At 45.1% G+C, this 16,700-nt stretch overlaps 1 protein-coding gene and 1 long non-coding RNA gene across 5 annotated transcripts in view; one reads left to right on the top strand and one right to left on the bottom strand.

Annotated features, from left to right (window-relative positions):
* LOC137542432 (cadherin-like protein 26) overlaps positions 1-16,700 on the bottom strand; it is a 604,516-nt gene that overhangs the window by 75,642 nt on the left and 512,174 nt on the right. The window contains exon 19 of the mRNA XM_068264331.1: positions 14,992-15,118. The gene's annotated coding sequence lies outside the window, so the exon portion shown is untranslated. The remainder of the gene's footprint in view (positions 1-14,991; positions 15,119-16,700) is intronic.
* LOC137542433 (uncharacterized) overlaps positions 1-16,700 on the top strand; it is a 163,192-nt gene that overhangs the window by 103,446 nt on the left and 43,046 nt on the right. For 3 of the 4 annotated variants that reach the window (XR_011025425.1, XR_011025428.1, XR_011025427.1), the window contains one exon: positions 7,849-7,895. The exons of the other annotated variant lie outside the window; for it this stretch is intronic. This is a non-coding gene — a long non-coding RNA (uncharacterized lncRNA). The remainder of the gene's footprint in view (positions 1-7,848; positions 7,896-16,700) is intronic. 4 annotated transcript variants of the gene reach the window in all.

Below are 16,700 nucleotides of genomic sequence, written 5' to 3'. Positions count from 1 at the left end.
TAGTGAGTTCATAGAAGATATTAATTTTTGTCACAAGTAAGCGGAAAATGACACTTTGTGACACGAAAAAAAAAAAAAAAAAAGTTTCCATTTCTTCTAACTTGCACCAAAAAAAAATGAAATCTGCCACGGACTCACCATGCCCCTCTCTGAATACCTTGAAGGGTCTACTTTCCAAAATGGGGTCATTTGTGGGGTGTGTTTACTGTCCTGACATTTTGGGGGGTGCTAAATTGTAAGCACCCCTGTAAAGCCTAAAGGTGCTCATTGGACTTTGGACCCCTTAGCGCAGTTAGGCTGCAAAAAAGTGCCACATATGTGGTATTGCCGTACTCAGGAGAAGTAGTATAATGTGTTTTGGGGTGTATTTTTACACATACCCATGCTGGGTGGGAGAAATATCTCTGTAAATGACAATTTGTTAATTTTTTTTACACACAATTGTCCATTTACAGAGTTATTTCTCCCACCCAGCATGGGTATGTGTAAAAATACACCCCAAAACACATTGTACTACTTCTCCTGAGTACGGCGATACCACATGTGTGGCACTTTTTTGCACCCTAACTGCGCTAAAGGGCCCAAAGTCCAATGAGTACCTTTAGGATTTCACAGGTCATTTTGCGGAATTTGATTTCCAGACTACTCCTCACGGTTTAGGGCCCCTAAAATGCCAGGGCAGTATAGGAACCCCACAAATGACCCCATTTTAGAAAGAAGACACCCCAAGGTATTCCGTTAGGAGTATGGTGAGTTCATAGAAGATTTTATTTTTTGTCAAAAGTTAGCGGAAAATTGATTTGTATTGTTTTTTTCACAAAGTGTCATTTTCCGCTAACTTGTGACAAAAAATAAAATCTTCTATGAACTCACCATACTCCTAACGGAATACCTTGGGGTGTCTTCTTTCTAAAATGGGGTCATTTGTGGGGTTCCTATACTGCCCTGGCATTTTAGGGGCCCTAAACCGTGAGGAGTAGTCTGGAAATCAAATTCCGCAAAATGACCTGTGAAAGCCTAAAGGTGCTCATTGGACTTTGGGCCCTTTAGCGCAGTTAGGGTGCAAAAAAGTGCCACACATGTGGTATCGCCGTACTCGGGAGAAGTAGTACAATGTGTTTTGGGGTGTATTTTTACACATACCCATGCTGGGTGGGAGAAATATCTCTGTAAATGGACAATTGTGTGTAAAAAAATCAAAAGATTGTCATTTGCAGAGGTATTTCTCCCACCCAGCATGGGTATGTGTAAAAATACACCCCAAAACACATTGTACTACTTCTCCCGAGTACGGCAATACCACATGTGTGGCACTTTTTTGCACCCTAACTGCGCTAAAGGGCCCAAAGTCCAATGAGCACCTTTAGGCTTTCACAGGTCATTTTGCGGAATTTGATTTCCAGACTACTCCTCACGGTTTAGGGCCCCTAAAATGCCAGGGCAGTATAGGAACCCCACAAATGACCCCATTTTAGAAAGAAGACACCCCAAGGTATTCCGTTAGGAGTATGGTGAGTTCATAGAAGATTTTATTTTTTGTCACAAGTTAGCGGAAAATGACACTTTGTGAAAAAAACAATACAAATCAATTTTCCGCTAACTTTTGACAAAAAATAAAATCTTCTATGAACTCACCATACTCCTAACGGAATACCTTGGGGTGTCTTCTTTCTAAAATGGGGTCATTTGTGGGGTTCCTATACTGCCCTGGCATTTTAGGGGCCCTAAACCGTGAGGAGGAGTCTGGAAATCAAATTCCGCAAAATGACCTGTGAAATCCTAAAGGTACTCATTGGACTTTGGGCCCTTTAGCGCAGTTAGGGTGCAAAAAAGTGCCACACATGTGGTATCGCCGTACTCGGGAGAAGTAGTACAATGTGTTTTGGGGTGTATTTTTACACATACCCATGCTGGGTGGGAGAAATATCTCTGTAAATGGACAATTGTGTGTAAAAAAATCAAAAGATTGTCATTTGCAGAGGTATTTCTCCCACCCAGCATGGGTATGTGTAAAAATACACCCCAAAACACATTGTACTACTTCTCCCGAGTACGGCAATACCACATGTGTGGCACTTTTTTGCACCCTAACTGCGCTAAAGGGCCCAAAGTCCAATGAGCACCTTTAGGCTTTCACAGGTCATTTTGCGGAATTTGATTTCCAGACTACTCCTCACGGTTTAGGGCCCCTAAAATGCCAGGGCAGTATAGGAACCCCACAAATGACCCCATTTTAGAAAGAAGACACCCCAAGGTATTCCGTTAGGAGTATGGTGAGTTCATAGAAGATTTTATTTTTTGTCAAAAGTTAGCGGAAAATGACACTTTGTGAAAAAAACAATACAAATCAATTTTCCGCTAACTTTTGACAAAAAATAAAATCTTCTATGAACTCACCATACTCCTAACGGAATACCTTGGGGTGTCTTCTTTCTAAAATGGGGTCATTTGTGGGGTTCCTATACTGCCCTGGCATTTTAGGGGCCCTAAACCGTGAGGAGGAGTCTGGAAATCAAATTCCGCAAAATGACCTGTGAAATCCTAAAGGTACTCATTGGACTTTGGGCCCTTTAGCGCAGTTAGGGTGCAAAAAAGTGCCACACATGTGGTATCGCCGTACTCGGGAGAAGTAGTACAATGTGTTTTGGGGTGTATTTTTACACATACCCATGCTGGGTGGGAGAAATAACTCTGTAAATGGACAATTGTGTGTAAAAAAATCAAAAGATTGTCATTTACAGAGGTATTTCTCCCACCCAGCATGGGTATGTGTAAAAATACACCCCAAAACACATTGTACTACTTCTCCCGAGTACGGCGATACCACATGTGTGGCACCTTTTTGCACCCTAACTGCGCTAAGGGGTCCAGAGTCCAATGAGTACCTTTAGGCTTTACAGGGGTGCTCAAAATTTAGCACCCCGCCCACTTGCCAGGACAGTTAACAAACCCCACAAATGACTCCATTTTGGAAAGAATACACAACAAGGTATTCCATGAGGGGAATGGTGAGGTCATTGAAAATTTTATTTTTTGTCACAAGTTAACGGAAAATGACACTTTGTTAAAAAAAAATAAAAAAAAAAATTCTGCTAACTTGTGACAAAAACTAAAATCTTTTATGAACTCACCGTGCACCTCACATAATACTTTAGGGTGTCCTCTTTCCAAAATGGGGTCATTTGTGGAGTCTGTCCTGGCATTTTAGGGTCTCTGCAATCATTACATGTATGGCCAGTATTAGGAGTTTCTGCTATACTCCTTATATTGGGTATACAAGTAATGCACTCTGGGCTGAAAGGAAAAATGAACGGCAAACATACCTTGCTCCACATCAATGGCAGATCTTCCTCCACATCAATGGCAGTGATAACCTCAGGAGAGAGACACCCCGTGCCACCCTGCACTCAGGGTGAGCCACCAACTTATGTGACTGGGCCTCAGAACTTTAGTATACAGCATTATGCCTGTAGGATACAGCAATATGCCTGCCAATAGAGATGACTCTGTGTGGCATTAAAGCATCATCATAGGCCCAAATCACATATAAACCGGGGGTGTCCACACTCAAGGGAAATTCAAACATGCCGTCTTATATCGCCAACCCAGGACAGATCAGCAATATCAAGCATGGAAACCGATCCTTCTTCCCATTTTTATGCTTACCCGTTTGGTCTTCAAGCTTACCTCTCCTCTCCCTGCGACAATGTGCGAAAGACCACTGAGTGTGTGCCTACTCCTGTGTCTGGAGTTCCCTAGGTTCTAATAGTGTACCTGCTCGTGGTACCTCTCAAAACACGGCCCTACGCATAGACCAGGCTGGTCAGGACAGCGGGGACAATAATAAACGGTGTCACTCCTTGTTCCAGCCCTGCTGCAGACACGGCAACGTTTTCTTCGGATGCGTTGACCTGGGGCACACGGAAGCTGATAGGCGTAATGCCTTCCATGCAGTCGGCTAGTTGCATCTGGGGGGGGGGGCCTGGCACCTCCTGGATACAGGATGTCCATAATGATCTCTTCCTGAAATTGGAGGAAAGTTTCAGTTCTCCCAGCCTTACTGTAGAGAACAAAGCTGTTGTAAACTGCCAATTGAATCAGATAAAAAGACACTTTCTTATACCAGCGTCTTGTTTTCCGGGTAACTAAATAGGGCGCTAACCTCTGGTCATTGAAGTCCACCCCTCCCATGTTGACATTATATTCGTGGACGACAAGGGGCTTTTCAATGACCGCAGTTGCCCGTTGAATTTGGACTGTCGTGTCTGTGTGAATGGTGGACAGAAAGTAAACGTCCCTCTTGTCCCTCCATTTCACCGCGAGCAGGTCTTCAGTACGCAAGGCGACCCTCTGCCCCCGTAAAAGTCTGGTGGTAACGAGCCGTTGGGGGAAGCCCTGGCGACTAGGCCGCGCAGTGCCACAGCATCGGATTCCTTCTAACTTTAAGTGCTGAAAGAGGGCCACACTTGTGTAATAATTGTCCACAAAAAGATGGTACCCCTTCTGGAACAAGGGTGACACCAAGTCCCACACAACCTTTCCACTGCTCCCCAGGTAGTCAGGGCATCCGACCGGCTCCAATTTTGAGTCTTTTCCCTCATAGACCCTAAAACGACATGTATAGCCTGTGGCCCTTTCACAGAGCTTATACAGTTTCACCCCATACCGGGCGCGCTTGCTTGGGATGTACTGTTTGATGCCAAGGCGCCCGGTAAAGCGTAAGAGGGACTCGTCTACGCAGATGTTCTGTTCAGGGATATAAGCATCTGCAAATGTTGATGACAGGTGGTCTATGAGGGGCCGAATTTTGTGGAGCCGGTCATAAGCAGGGTGGCCCTTTTCATGACAGGTTTTGTCGTCGTTGAAGTGCAGGAAGCGCAGGATGGACTCAAATCGTGTCCTGGACATGGCAGCAGGGTACAAGGGAACATGATTTACTGGGTTCGTAGACCAATACGACCGCAGTACATTCTGTTTCATTAGTCCCAAGTGAAGGATAAGGGCCAAAAAGATTTTAATGTCGGAAACTTGGACTGGTTTCCACCCGAAAGGCTGGGCATACATGCTCTCCGGGTGCTCGGTGATGAATTGTGTGGCTTTACGGTTGGTCTCAACCACAATTAAGTCCAAGAGAACCTGGGTGATGAACAGCTGCAAAAAGTCTAGGGCCGTTCCTAGATGAGCTGTCGCCACCTGGACTCCAGACTGGGCGGTGAAAGGGGGCACTACGGGTGCGGCGGAATCAGGGGATTGCCAATCTGGTTGTGCCAGCACCTCTGGGAGTCTATGGGTACTACGGGCCCGTCTTCTTGTTGGTGGCTGCGACGGGGGTACTACTGCACTTGCCACCGTACCAGTTTCAACTTCCATGCTGACGCTCACCACTTCGTCAGGGTCTACGGAAGCACTGGCACTAAGTCCAGGAGATGCTGCGCTGCTGGTGCCTGCCTCACCAAGAAAACTATAAACAGCGCTAGCACCACCCTGCTGCCCTTGAGGCGGATCCTGCGCCACCTGCGGTCTAACGACTTGGGGTCTGGTACGCCTGGCTCTAGCCGGGACCATAGCCTCGTCATCAGTATCGGTCAGGGAACCACTGCTTTCTACAGGTTCAAAATCGGACCCGGAAGATTCGACGGATGATTCTTCCCAAAAGAACTCATCCGACTGGTCCATGTACCTGTATACCTCGTCATCGGAAAGCCCCCTTCTTGCCATTTTGGATTGCTAAATTTATGGGGTTTTCCTCCGAGACTACCCAGAAAAAAAGAGCACCTACCTAGCAAAAAGGGAGTATTTGAGAGGTATTGGGGTTGGTGGGAAGTGGGGTCTCAGAGGCAATCAAACAATCACGGGACAATCAAATCCAATTACAGCACAATCGACTCCAATCACAGCACAAGCAGATCTGATGCACTCGGAAGGTGATGGGGGGAGGGTGGGATTGGGTGTGGCGGGAAGTGGGGTCTCAGGCAATCAAACAATCACGGGGCAATCGAAGCCGATCACGGGACAATCAAATACAATTACAGCACAATCGACTCCAATCACAGCACAAGCAAATCTGATGCACTCGGAAGGTGGTGGTTGGAGGTGGTGGGGGGTGGGGGGGTGGGGTTGGGTGTGGTGGGGGGGAGGGTGGGGTTGGGTGTGGCGGGAAGTGGGGTCTCAGGCAATCAAACAATCACGGGGCAATCGAAGCCGATCACGGGACAATCAAATACAATTACAGCACAATCGACTCCAATCACAGCCCAATCAAATCTGATGCACTCGGAAGGTGATGGGGGAGGGTGGGATTGGGTGTGGCGGGAAGTGGGGTCTCAGGCAATCAAACAATCACGGGGCAATCGAAGTCGATCACGGGACAATCAAATACAATTACAGCACAATCGACTCCAATCACAGCACAAGCAAATCTGATGCACTCGGAAGGTGGTGGTTGGAGGTGGTGGTGGGGGGGGGGGGTGGGGTTGGGTGTGGTGGGGGGGAGGGTGGGGTTGGGTGTGGCGGGAAGTGGGGTCTCAGGCAATCAAACAATCACGGGGCAATCGAAGCCGATCACGGGACAATCAAATACAATTACACCACAATTGAATACAAGCGCAGCACAATCGAATACAAGCGCAGCACAGTCAAATACAATGCACTTGGACGGTGATTAGGGGGGGGGGGTCTGAGGGCGATTTGAGGGGATGGGGGGTTGATCAGGAGCCTGCACGGGGCAGACTGAGTCCTGATCTGATGAGAGGCAGACACAGGGGGTTACTGATCAAAGATCAGTTAGTGATTGCTGGGGAGGACAGATGTAAACAAACAGCAGGGGATGTAATCAGAAGGGGGGTACGAGGGCAATCGAGGGCCTGGGCAGGTGATCGGTTACCCCCGCGGGGCAGTTAGGGTCTGCTCTGATGGGTGGGGGTGCTGAGGGCTGATGGACAGGTGATAGACAGGTGATCAGAGGGGGATCAGAGGGGGATCAGAGGGTAATGTAGCTGTATACAAATGTATACAGTATACAGGGGGGTAGTCTGGGATGGGGTGTGGGGGTGATCTAAAGGTAGGGAGGGGGGATCAGGGGTGACTAGGAGGCAGTTAGGGACCTAAACTAAGGGGCAGCGTCGCTAGTTAGTGGCAGGTGGGGGGGGTGGGGGTTTTGCAGGGGTGCAAGGGTGCTGGGCAGGGGTCTGCTGGGGTGATCAGGGGGGGTATGAGGCCTGGGGTGGGTGATCAGGGAGGCTGTGGGCAAAATCAAGCTGCGTGCAGTGAAACTTACAAGTGCTTCCTCCTCGCTGGTGGTCTCTGGAACAATGAGACAACGAGGCGAGGAGGAAGCACGTATAAGGCACTTTGTTTACCTAACAAAGTGCCTTATACTCAGGGATTGGCTGATCCTGCGGATTCCTCCGCTCGCCGGCTCTGCTAAGTGGCCGGCGAGCGGAGACAAAATGCCCGTGCTTCGATCCCGGGCGGAGGATCGCGTCACGGATGACGCGATCGCTCCGCCCATGCCCTTAAATGGACTGCCGCCTCTGTGGGTGAGGCCGTCCTGCAGGGCTCCACTTCCCCGCCGCCCCTGTGTAGTGGGCGGTCGGGAAGTGGTTAATGCTCCAATGTTTTACTTCAACCAATCAAAAGTTTAGGTGACTAAAAAACAATCATTTCAATTCACAGCTATTTTCAGCTTCATAGCACCAAAAGCCATTTAGAAGGACCAATCAGGTTGAAAATCCCCTATGAAAATTGCAATTGCTGTACAAAATCGCTTTAGAATCGCCGGGAATCAATAAAAAATGGTGCTAAAATCGCTGCAAAAAGTTAATAAGCATGTTTGATTGTGATTTCTAGCGGGCCCCACCCCTTAGAGACAGACGCCAATGCAGGACTGTGGACAGGTGAGCATTACAAGTATTTGTGATTAGATGGAGATTAATGTATATAACTCTAATTATACTAACTAACAGAGGTGTTATATTGGAATAATGAAATGTAACAAATTAACAAACCAACCCCGCCATTGATTTATACCTTCAGTTCTTCCCTTACTCCACTAATTATCCATCAAGACTGGCCTGCTGGCATTCAAATCCTTCCACAATGTAGGCCCATCTATCTGAAATAGTTCTTTGGTGCTGCAACAGGATCTAGTAATCTGGTTATCCCCAGACTCAACAATGAGTCTGGGGATAACCAAGAATCCCCAACAATGGGAACTATAGCCTTCTGTCATGCTGCTTCTTCACCGCAGAACTCCTTACTGCACTCAATTAGGACAACTCCATCCTTGGGTATGTTCAAATCAGTGTTGAAAGCTTACCTGCTCCTTTAGGCATCTACAGAATATGGTGCTCTGCGACAATACCCATCCTGCTACTTATGGCTGAACTGAGGCATGCTCTTTTGATTGAGCCCCATGGAAGGAAAACACTGTACAAAGGTTATTGTTGTGGCTGAAATTTTTTGGAGTCTCCTAGAAGGTCACTTTACGGTTAAAAGATATTTATATAACACAAAATACCACAAAAATAAAAATTTGAAGCATTAATACTTTAACAAATGGTGGATAATGGTGGAAGATATTAAGGAAATTGAAAGTATGGCTGAAAATATATATGATATATACATGATGATTCAAGAACAACCGGCCTTTGGCCTGTGCGACCGGAGCAGTCACACAGGGCGCCGGCCGCCAGCTTCCAGGGGGGGCGCTGCGCCGCTCTCCTGTCGCCCGGCCGCATATTGTTATTTATGCTCACTTGTTGCGGCGGCTGCGGGCTCCGGTTTAGTTGCGCCGCGGCGCCACCCGACTGTCTTCCTCTCTGGCTCCGCCCCCTGATGCCGCTGGGGGTGATGGGGGCGAAGACCAGCAACAACTGCTGCAGCCTCTTGGAGTCGGAGACAGTGTGAGAGTCTCCGCCTCCCGTGACCGTGATTGGAGGAGGTTGGAAGCGCGCGGCGTCACAGTGTCAGCCACCCTGACCTGGCTGTGTGACAGTGGAGTGGGTGACTGGGTGTGACTGTCCCTCGGGACCCGGGCTGGCCATCTCCCCAACTGACTGGACAGACGGACCTTCATGGACAACTTAAAGTGTGAAAAGGTGTCCAGGTGGATGTCAAAGTGAACCTGAAGTGACAATAAACTGTTGAGATAAGCAATTGTATCTGTAGAACTAATCCTGAGTCCTGACTAGGACTTTCCTTAAAGGGAGGGTTCACGGAGTTGGTTAAAAAAATAAAAATACTAACCCACTTACCTGGGGCTTCCTCCAGTCAGTGGCAGGCAGGACGTGCGCTCGACGCCGCTCCGGAGGCTTCCGGTCTTCTCCGGTGGCTCACCCGACCTGGCCAGGCCAGCTTCCAGGTCGGGCTCTTGTGCGCTCCAACATGCGTCTCACACGGTCACGCTGACGTCATCGGACGTCCTCCAGGCTGTACTACGCAGGCGCAGTAGTTCTGCGCCTGCGCAGTACAGTCCGTAGGACATCCAATGACATAAGCGCAATCGCGTGAGACGCACGTTGGAGCACAAGGAGAAGCCCGACTAGGAAGCCGGCCTGGCCAGGTCGGGTGAGCCACCGGAGAACACCGGAAGCCTCCGGAGCGGCATCGAGTGCACGTCCTGCCTGCCACTAGCTGGAGGAAGCCCCAGGTAAGTGGGTTAGTATTTTTATTTTTTTTTAACCAATTCCGTGGACCCTCCCTTTAAAGTGGTCTGAATCTCTGACATAACTTTTAATAAAAATGTGTTTTTCTACTTTGTATTACTCATACAGTTATCATATTTGCTTTTGTGCACACGTAATATTGTCTGTCTACAAATTACAAGTTTCCAAAGTGTAGTTTTTCTTCCCCTGAAAGCTACAATTGCATTTTATTCTAACTGCTTTTTATTATATATTAAAATCTTTGAATGAGTTATTCTCAGCTGTGTGTGCCTGAAGCAGAGACAGCTTCTCAGAAAGTGTTTTTTTATGTATTACACACAAATGCATCAACATTGGAATCCAAACAAAGATATTGTTACCTACAGTTTGGATGTGGATTTGAAGCTGAATAGCAGGACAAAGTGCTTTGTTTAACCATTTAAGTGATGTTTTGCTAAAAAAAAAATCTGAGATAGTAGGTTTAAAGCTGTGAGGAATCATTTAGCGCTAAGTAGAAATGCTGACTTTCAGACCACTTTAAGGGCCTTATTCTTATTTTGATATTTAGGGTTAAATAAACATTTAGGGTATAATATTGAACTAGTCTGAATGTCCCACTGACATGGCTGCTGTTTATTTAGCTCCCATACAGAGTAATGAGGGAACGTTTAAGTTCAAAAAGTATTTCAAACTTGATTTTTTTTTTATCTTTAATTAGTCATTAAGGGGAGTTTCTGGTGCAGCCTGGCTCTCCGGACAGCAGACCTATAGCTTGTGTTTATCAACCCTCACTGTAAAAAATAAATTAAAAAGGAACACAATCATGTTCTATGCAGGTTTGGTACTACATGTACACATGTGGATCTGATTACGCTACATGTTGCTTCGGGTGCCCTTTAAATACAGTACATAAAAGGGAAACATTTAGAAACTAGGGGGAGCTGCGATAATACATGTAGTGAAGGTCATTTATTAGGATTATATACTGAATGCAGCAAGTTTCCTTTGAGTAAATGAATAGTTGTAAGCAGATGGATTACAGACAGAGGAATTAATGAGCAGACTGTTTGCTATTCTGAGTCCAGAGAGAGGAAGGAAAGAAACAGCAACAACAACAACAACAAAACAAGGAACAAAGAAAAAAAACCCTGATGTAAATCAGACAGGCAAATAACTTGTGAGACGATATTTCACAGCTACTTGACTTGCACTAATTACCCAATAAAGCTGAGAGTGGCTGCAAAACGTGTTGTCATAGTACCTGGATAAACATGCTGCTCTCTATTTATAGCTCTGAACTTTCATTCTTTGAAGGCTAGTCACTGTATTCTGTGCCTTTTATGTATTTATTAGACTCATTTTAGATGAATCCTTCCTGTCCAGCTATATTAGTTATTGGACACCGGGTTTCAGTCAAAATAACAAGACCGTGAATGCACAGATAGTCATACCATCCAGCAACTACTATTCGTTAGAATAGTTTTTAGAACCTTTTAGTGCACAGAAGTGTTTGTGTCATATTTTGAAGGTTTTTTTTCACTGTGTGCACCAGAACTCTGGTGCAGTTGGCTGTGCCCGGATATCTTAGAGTGCCAGTGTGATTTTTAATGAAATATGGAATATTTACATTACTGATCAGGGACAAATTTTAAAGTTTCATTTGAAGAAATTGTTAAATAGTACAGTAGGTTATCTTTTTAACCCTTTAGCAGACAATTTATTTAGAGGCGTGCAAGTGCTCCAGGCCAATTAATTTTGGCACTTTTTTTATTTTTCGCTTGTTATATTTCCTTGCTTCTAATTAGTAGTGCTGTAAAGTGTATATATGGCCACTTGTCACTAGGGGGCAGTGTGAGACAATAAGAGAGGAATTATGCTTTCAGTATCTATATTTTTTGCTTGCAGAAAGAGATAAAAGCATTTCAAGAATTTTGAGCACAACAAGGTCTGCCGACGGAGGTCAAAAGCAGTTCACTTATCTCAAACGAGATTATTCTATTGAAGCTGCAAATGGGTTAAGAAGCTCATATCATTTTTATTTATTTCTCTTCCTTTTTTAACCGCACAGGGAGCAGTTCAGGTTTTCTAGGCTTGCAGAATACATTGTATAACCAATATAACCAGCCCACAGCGCTATCACTATAGAATGGCTATGTGGATTATGGAGCCTGTATGTCACAAAGGCAGGGGACTAGTCCTCCTGTAATATTATTAATACTGGGAAACCATCTGTGATGGGGAAAGTATGCTGGAGGATAGCCGTGGCTTCATTTTTATCAGCAGATGTTCTTCCATTCCTCTAACTACACACATTTTCTTTCTTTTTTCATAAAAAGAAACAGTTTTTATAAAAAACTTACACTGTTCTATTAGAGTTCAGTCCGCTGATCCCCCAAATCCATTCCACTCTGCCGGCTCTGCGTCTTCTTATCAGGAGGTGTTAGAAGTTCCAGAAAGTTGCTGCTTTATCCCATTTCTTGGCAGGGCTCTGTGCATTTAATCCTGTTACATTCTGTGAAGTTATTTAGGAAGTGAAGTACTATTCTCAGTGAGGAGCTACATGTGCAGCTGCGTGTGTTCCTTTGTCTGAGGTTAGCATGCATAATGTGGCTTGTGTCAGGCATGTCGAGCTGCGTTATGCATCTCAGCGAGGAGTCACATGAGCGGCTGCATGCTTTCCTTTGTCTGAGGTTACCATGCATGATGCAGCTGGTTTCAGGCCCGGCAAGTTGCATGATGCATCTCAGTGAGCAGAAGCGCCTGGTGCACCAGGCCGACCAGGCGGTCGCCTGGAGTGATGTGCGGGGGGGGGGGGGGGGGAGCCCCTGCCGCAAGGAGGGTCACCTTCCCTGCCATATTGTGTGACTGGCTTGTGGCCAGTTCACTCCCCACAGCCCACCTCAGCCTGCGGGAGTCTGTAGATACCAGCAGACAGAGCAGGGCTATGGGAAAATGGCATCCGAAGCCCTGCACTGAAGACTCTTTGTGTCTCAAGTACAGGGCTTTGGGTGCCATCTTTCCCGTAGCCCTGCTCTGCCTGTCAGCATGCAAGTATCGCAGCCGGAATGCTGCACAGAAGATCGAGGGAGCTGCACGCCGGGAGGGGAGTCTTCTGCAGATGAGTACATTTTTTTGCAGGTGCAGATTATTTTCTGGTGAAACATTGCCACATTATGATTATTTTCTGGTGAAATATTGCCACATTACGATTATTTTCTGGTGAAACACTGCCCACATTATGATTATTTTCTGGTGAAAAATTGCCACATTACAATTATTTTCTGGTGAAACATTGCTGCATTACGATTATTTTCTGGTGAAACGATGCCCACATTACATCGTACATGCAAAAAGGGCATCGGGAAAAAAGGGCGCAGGGTGTAAACGATAAGCGGTAATAGCGTTTATAAAAAATATTGTGTTGTATTTCGTTTACAAATAATGTTTTACAGATTAAAAAACATTTAATAATGTGTATGAATTCGCAAATTGTGAAAACGATAATCTTCCCTGTTTTAAAAGTGACTTATAATTACATTTGTTAAAAAAACAATAATATATCTTTACTTGTTATAATTAATAACGATTAATAATAAAATCTGAAAATCTTATTTATAATGATGAAAAAAATATATAAGTGTGTTCGTAATAACTATTGTGAAACATTAGTAAATATTACTAATATTTCACTACAACTTAGCCTAACCCTACTCTCACACAGAACCCTCCCTGTACCTATCTCTAACCCTTAGACCCCCTGGTGGTGCCTAACCCTAAGACCCCCCTCTGGTGGTGCCTAACCCTAAATCTCCCCTGGTGGTGCCTAACCCTAATTCTCCCCTGGTGGAGTCTAACCCTAAGACCCCCCCTGGTGGTGCCTAACACTAAGACCCCCCCCTGGTGGTGCCTAACCCTTGGAACCCTTGGTGGTGCCTAACCCTAAATCTCCCCTGGTGGTGCCTAACCCTAAGACCCCCTGGTGGTGCCTCACCCTAAAACCCCCCTTAGTGATTGCTTTATTGTGTGGAGAATAATGTTTTACAAACAGTAAGGGATAACATTTTGAATAATGTTTTAGTTAAATACGATAAATATGTTTAGTATTTTTGTAAACGTTATTCGTCACGGGCGCATTTTGTAAACTTAAATCATCACAAGTGCCGTTAGAAAACATTAATAATCTATGGGAGTGAATAGCAGTGCCCTTTTTCTCCACTTGCCTCACGCACCCAAATTTCCTGCTTCCCCACATTACGATTATTTTCTGGTGAACCATTGCCACATTACGATTAATTTCTGGTGAAAAATTACCACATACAATTATTTTTTGGTGAAACATTGCGGCATTACGATTATTTTCTGGTGAAACATTGCCACATTATGATTATTTTCTGCTGAAACATTGCCACATTTTGATTATTTTCTGGTGAAATATTGCTGCATTATGATTATTTTCTGGTGAAGTATTGCTGCATTACGATTATTTTCTGGTGAAACATTGCCGCATTACGATTATTTTCTGGTGACACACTGCCGCATTGCAAATATTTTCTGGTGAAACATTGCTGCATTATGATTATTTTCTAGAGAAATGCTGCCCACATTACGATTATTTTCTGGTGAAAAACTGCTGCATTATGATTATGTTCTGGTGAAACGCTGCCGCATTACGATTAATGCCTTTGTCTGAGGTTAGTATGTAATGCGGATCATGTCAGGCATGGCGAGCACAACAACAACTTGTGGGAGATCTGCCTGCATGGGGCATCCCTGCAAACAATGTAATCTACGATTACCTCCAACTGAAGCCTCCCACCTGCATGCTACCTAATTTATGCAATTCCTGCTAGATTTGGTACGGCAGGCAAAGGGTGTATAACAGTACACCTGATTGGCTGACTGGTGCCTGATGACCAAATAAAGGTAGGAAATTGCTTTAGCTGGGAGTGAGCAATTGTGTGTGTTGCAGTTAGCATTCAGTTCAGAGGCAGTGGGGGTGAATTCCCTGGTGGTGGAAGGTCCAGGGCCCACCATCACTTCCCTCTAGGTATCGCATGGTGGTTTGGGGGTAATGATGAGTGTAATGACCTAATTACGATTACGCAAAATTTCGTGTAATTCGTGAAGTTACGATTAGGACCGTTATAGTTCAACTGTTTGTTTTGTGATTATTGTTTACCTAACTATCATATTGTTACATTCTTGTGTTATGGTTTACCAAGCTAACCTAGAGGCATTGTCATTATTTTCTGAGGGAAAAAGGTTTTTTAAATGTCTCCTGATAGAAAGAAATATAGCAATGGCAATTTTTTAAAAACATTTTTTAACACAACCTATCTTGAGTCACCTCTTCTTTGGGTTGCTAAGTCTTCTCCTGATGTTGCTAGATGTACTCTTCAGGAATCTCGTCATGTTTGCAGCCATCATGTCCATGTTGACGGACATCTGTAGAGTGGCAGACAATTTCAGCAGGCCTGGAATAAACATTTGCAAAGTGCAGTTGAGTGTGGGGAAAATTCTTACCAAACGCACCTTGTTCATGTTGGGATAGCAAGCAGGGTTCGTAATTGTCATCCCCTCTACCCAGGCATCCTTTCTAGAGCAGTCAGCAGAGTATCTGTCAATTCTTCCATTGTCCAGAATAGTTTGAGATTTGAAGACATGTTGCAAGGTATGGTGGCAGGACAAGAAGATGGAGGAAGTGACATCACAGCCAGGGCCGGATTTGTACTTTTTACCGCCCAAGGCCAATTATACCGTCTGTATGGTTGTTATCTCTGTGTGCCCCAATGAGAATTCTACTTACATCATTGGATGTCACAGACAATAAATATTTCAGTAATACGCGTATAAATTATAAGTTGTATTTTCCTTAAGAACTTTTACGTTATGTTTGCCATCTCATTAATGATGGACCCATTGTGCCACCATGTGAGTTAGGCTGAAGTGTACCTGCAGGATAGAGCTTACAGGTCTTGCAGGGAAGACACAAGTACAGGACAGAGAGTTCAAAGGTTAAAGCTGTCTTGTAGATAGGGATGGCTGCATGGAACAGCTTTCATGTCCTTCACTGAGCCGCCCCTAAATTTCTGGTGCCCTAGGCCATGGCCTATGTGGCCTTGCCAGAAATCCGGCCCTGATCACAGCAACTAGCTCAGGGTTGAAGGGAAGATGCTCAGAACACAAAAAGCTAGCAGGAAGGCCTGGAAACTGCCACCACTATTATTTATTAAGAGCGGTGAACCACCTTGCAATGAGATTCTAATCATTTACCGGTAGCTGGAGGCTAAATGTCACATTTTCTCAACTACCCTCAACTGCTCCACCAACCAACTACTCATATTCACTGGCACACTAGCGTTTATGGAATGGTTGGGGAACAGCAAGCCTGAGCAGCTGACCGGGAATGCAAGCAAGGCCTAACAGCTCGGCAGTTCTCTGAAGTCTTGGCATAGAAAAGACCATGTGAACGTGCTGCTCCCTGCCCTTATCAGCAGCTGACAGATGAAGAGGACTCACATACGGGAAAGTGGCACTTCTGAGCATTTTCTGACACAAAGTACAGTGAGGATTTTATTCTGCTTCTATTATATGAATGGCTGCAGGATTAGCTGGATGTCAGAATTGTCACTTTAGCAGTTCTTTAAAGTTAACTTTGAATTAGAGATCTATGGTGGCTGCCATCTAAACAATTCCAGTTTTTTGGCTGCTAGAAATCCAAGTTATGAACATTGACTTATTGGGCAGAGTTAAGTCGGCAGTCATACAATTCTGGTATACAGTATGCTGATCACCTCCAAATCTATCGCTCAGCTCCTGACCTCTGTACACAATTATCTCCTGTCCCTGACTATCTGTCTGCTGTCATTCCGTTTCCTTAAACCTAACAGAGAATGTACAAAACAAGGGTAAAGAGGTGCCCAGGTATGGATACAATTAGGTTTAAAACAATAAAATATACATAAGTTAGGGGGCTTACATCAGTAACAACAATGAAATGCAACAAACAAGGTTTATTATGCACAGGCAATGTGTTTCGTGGGTGCAAGCCTGCTT

Source organism: Hyperolius riggenbachi, chromosome 12 (assembly GCF_040937935.1).
Source record: "Hyperolius riggenbachi isolate aHypRig1 chromosome 12, aHypRig1.pri, whole genome shotgun sequence".
Taxonomy (NCBI): domain Eukaryota; kingdom Metazoa; phylum Chordata; class Amphibia; order Anura; family Hyperoliidae; genus Hyperolius; species Hyperolius riggenbachi.
The sequence above is the reverse complement of the archived record's forward strand: the minus strand, read 5'-3'. Positions and strand labels throughout refer to the sequence as shown.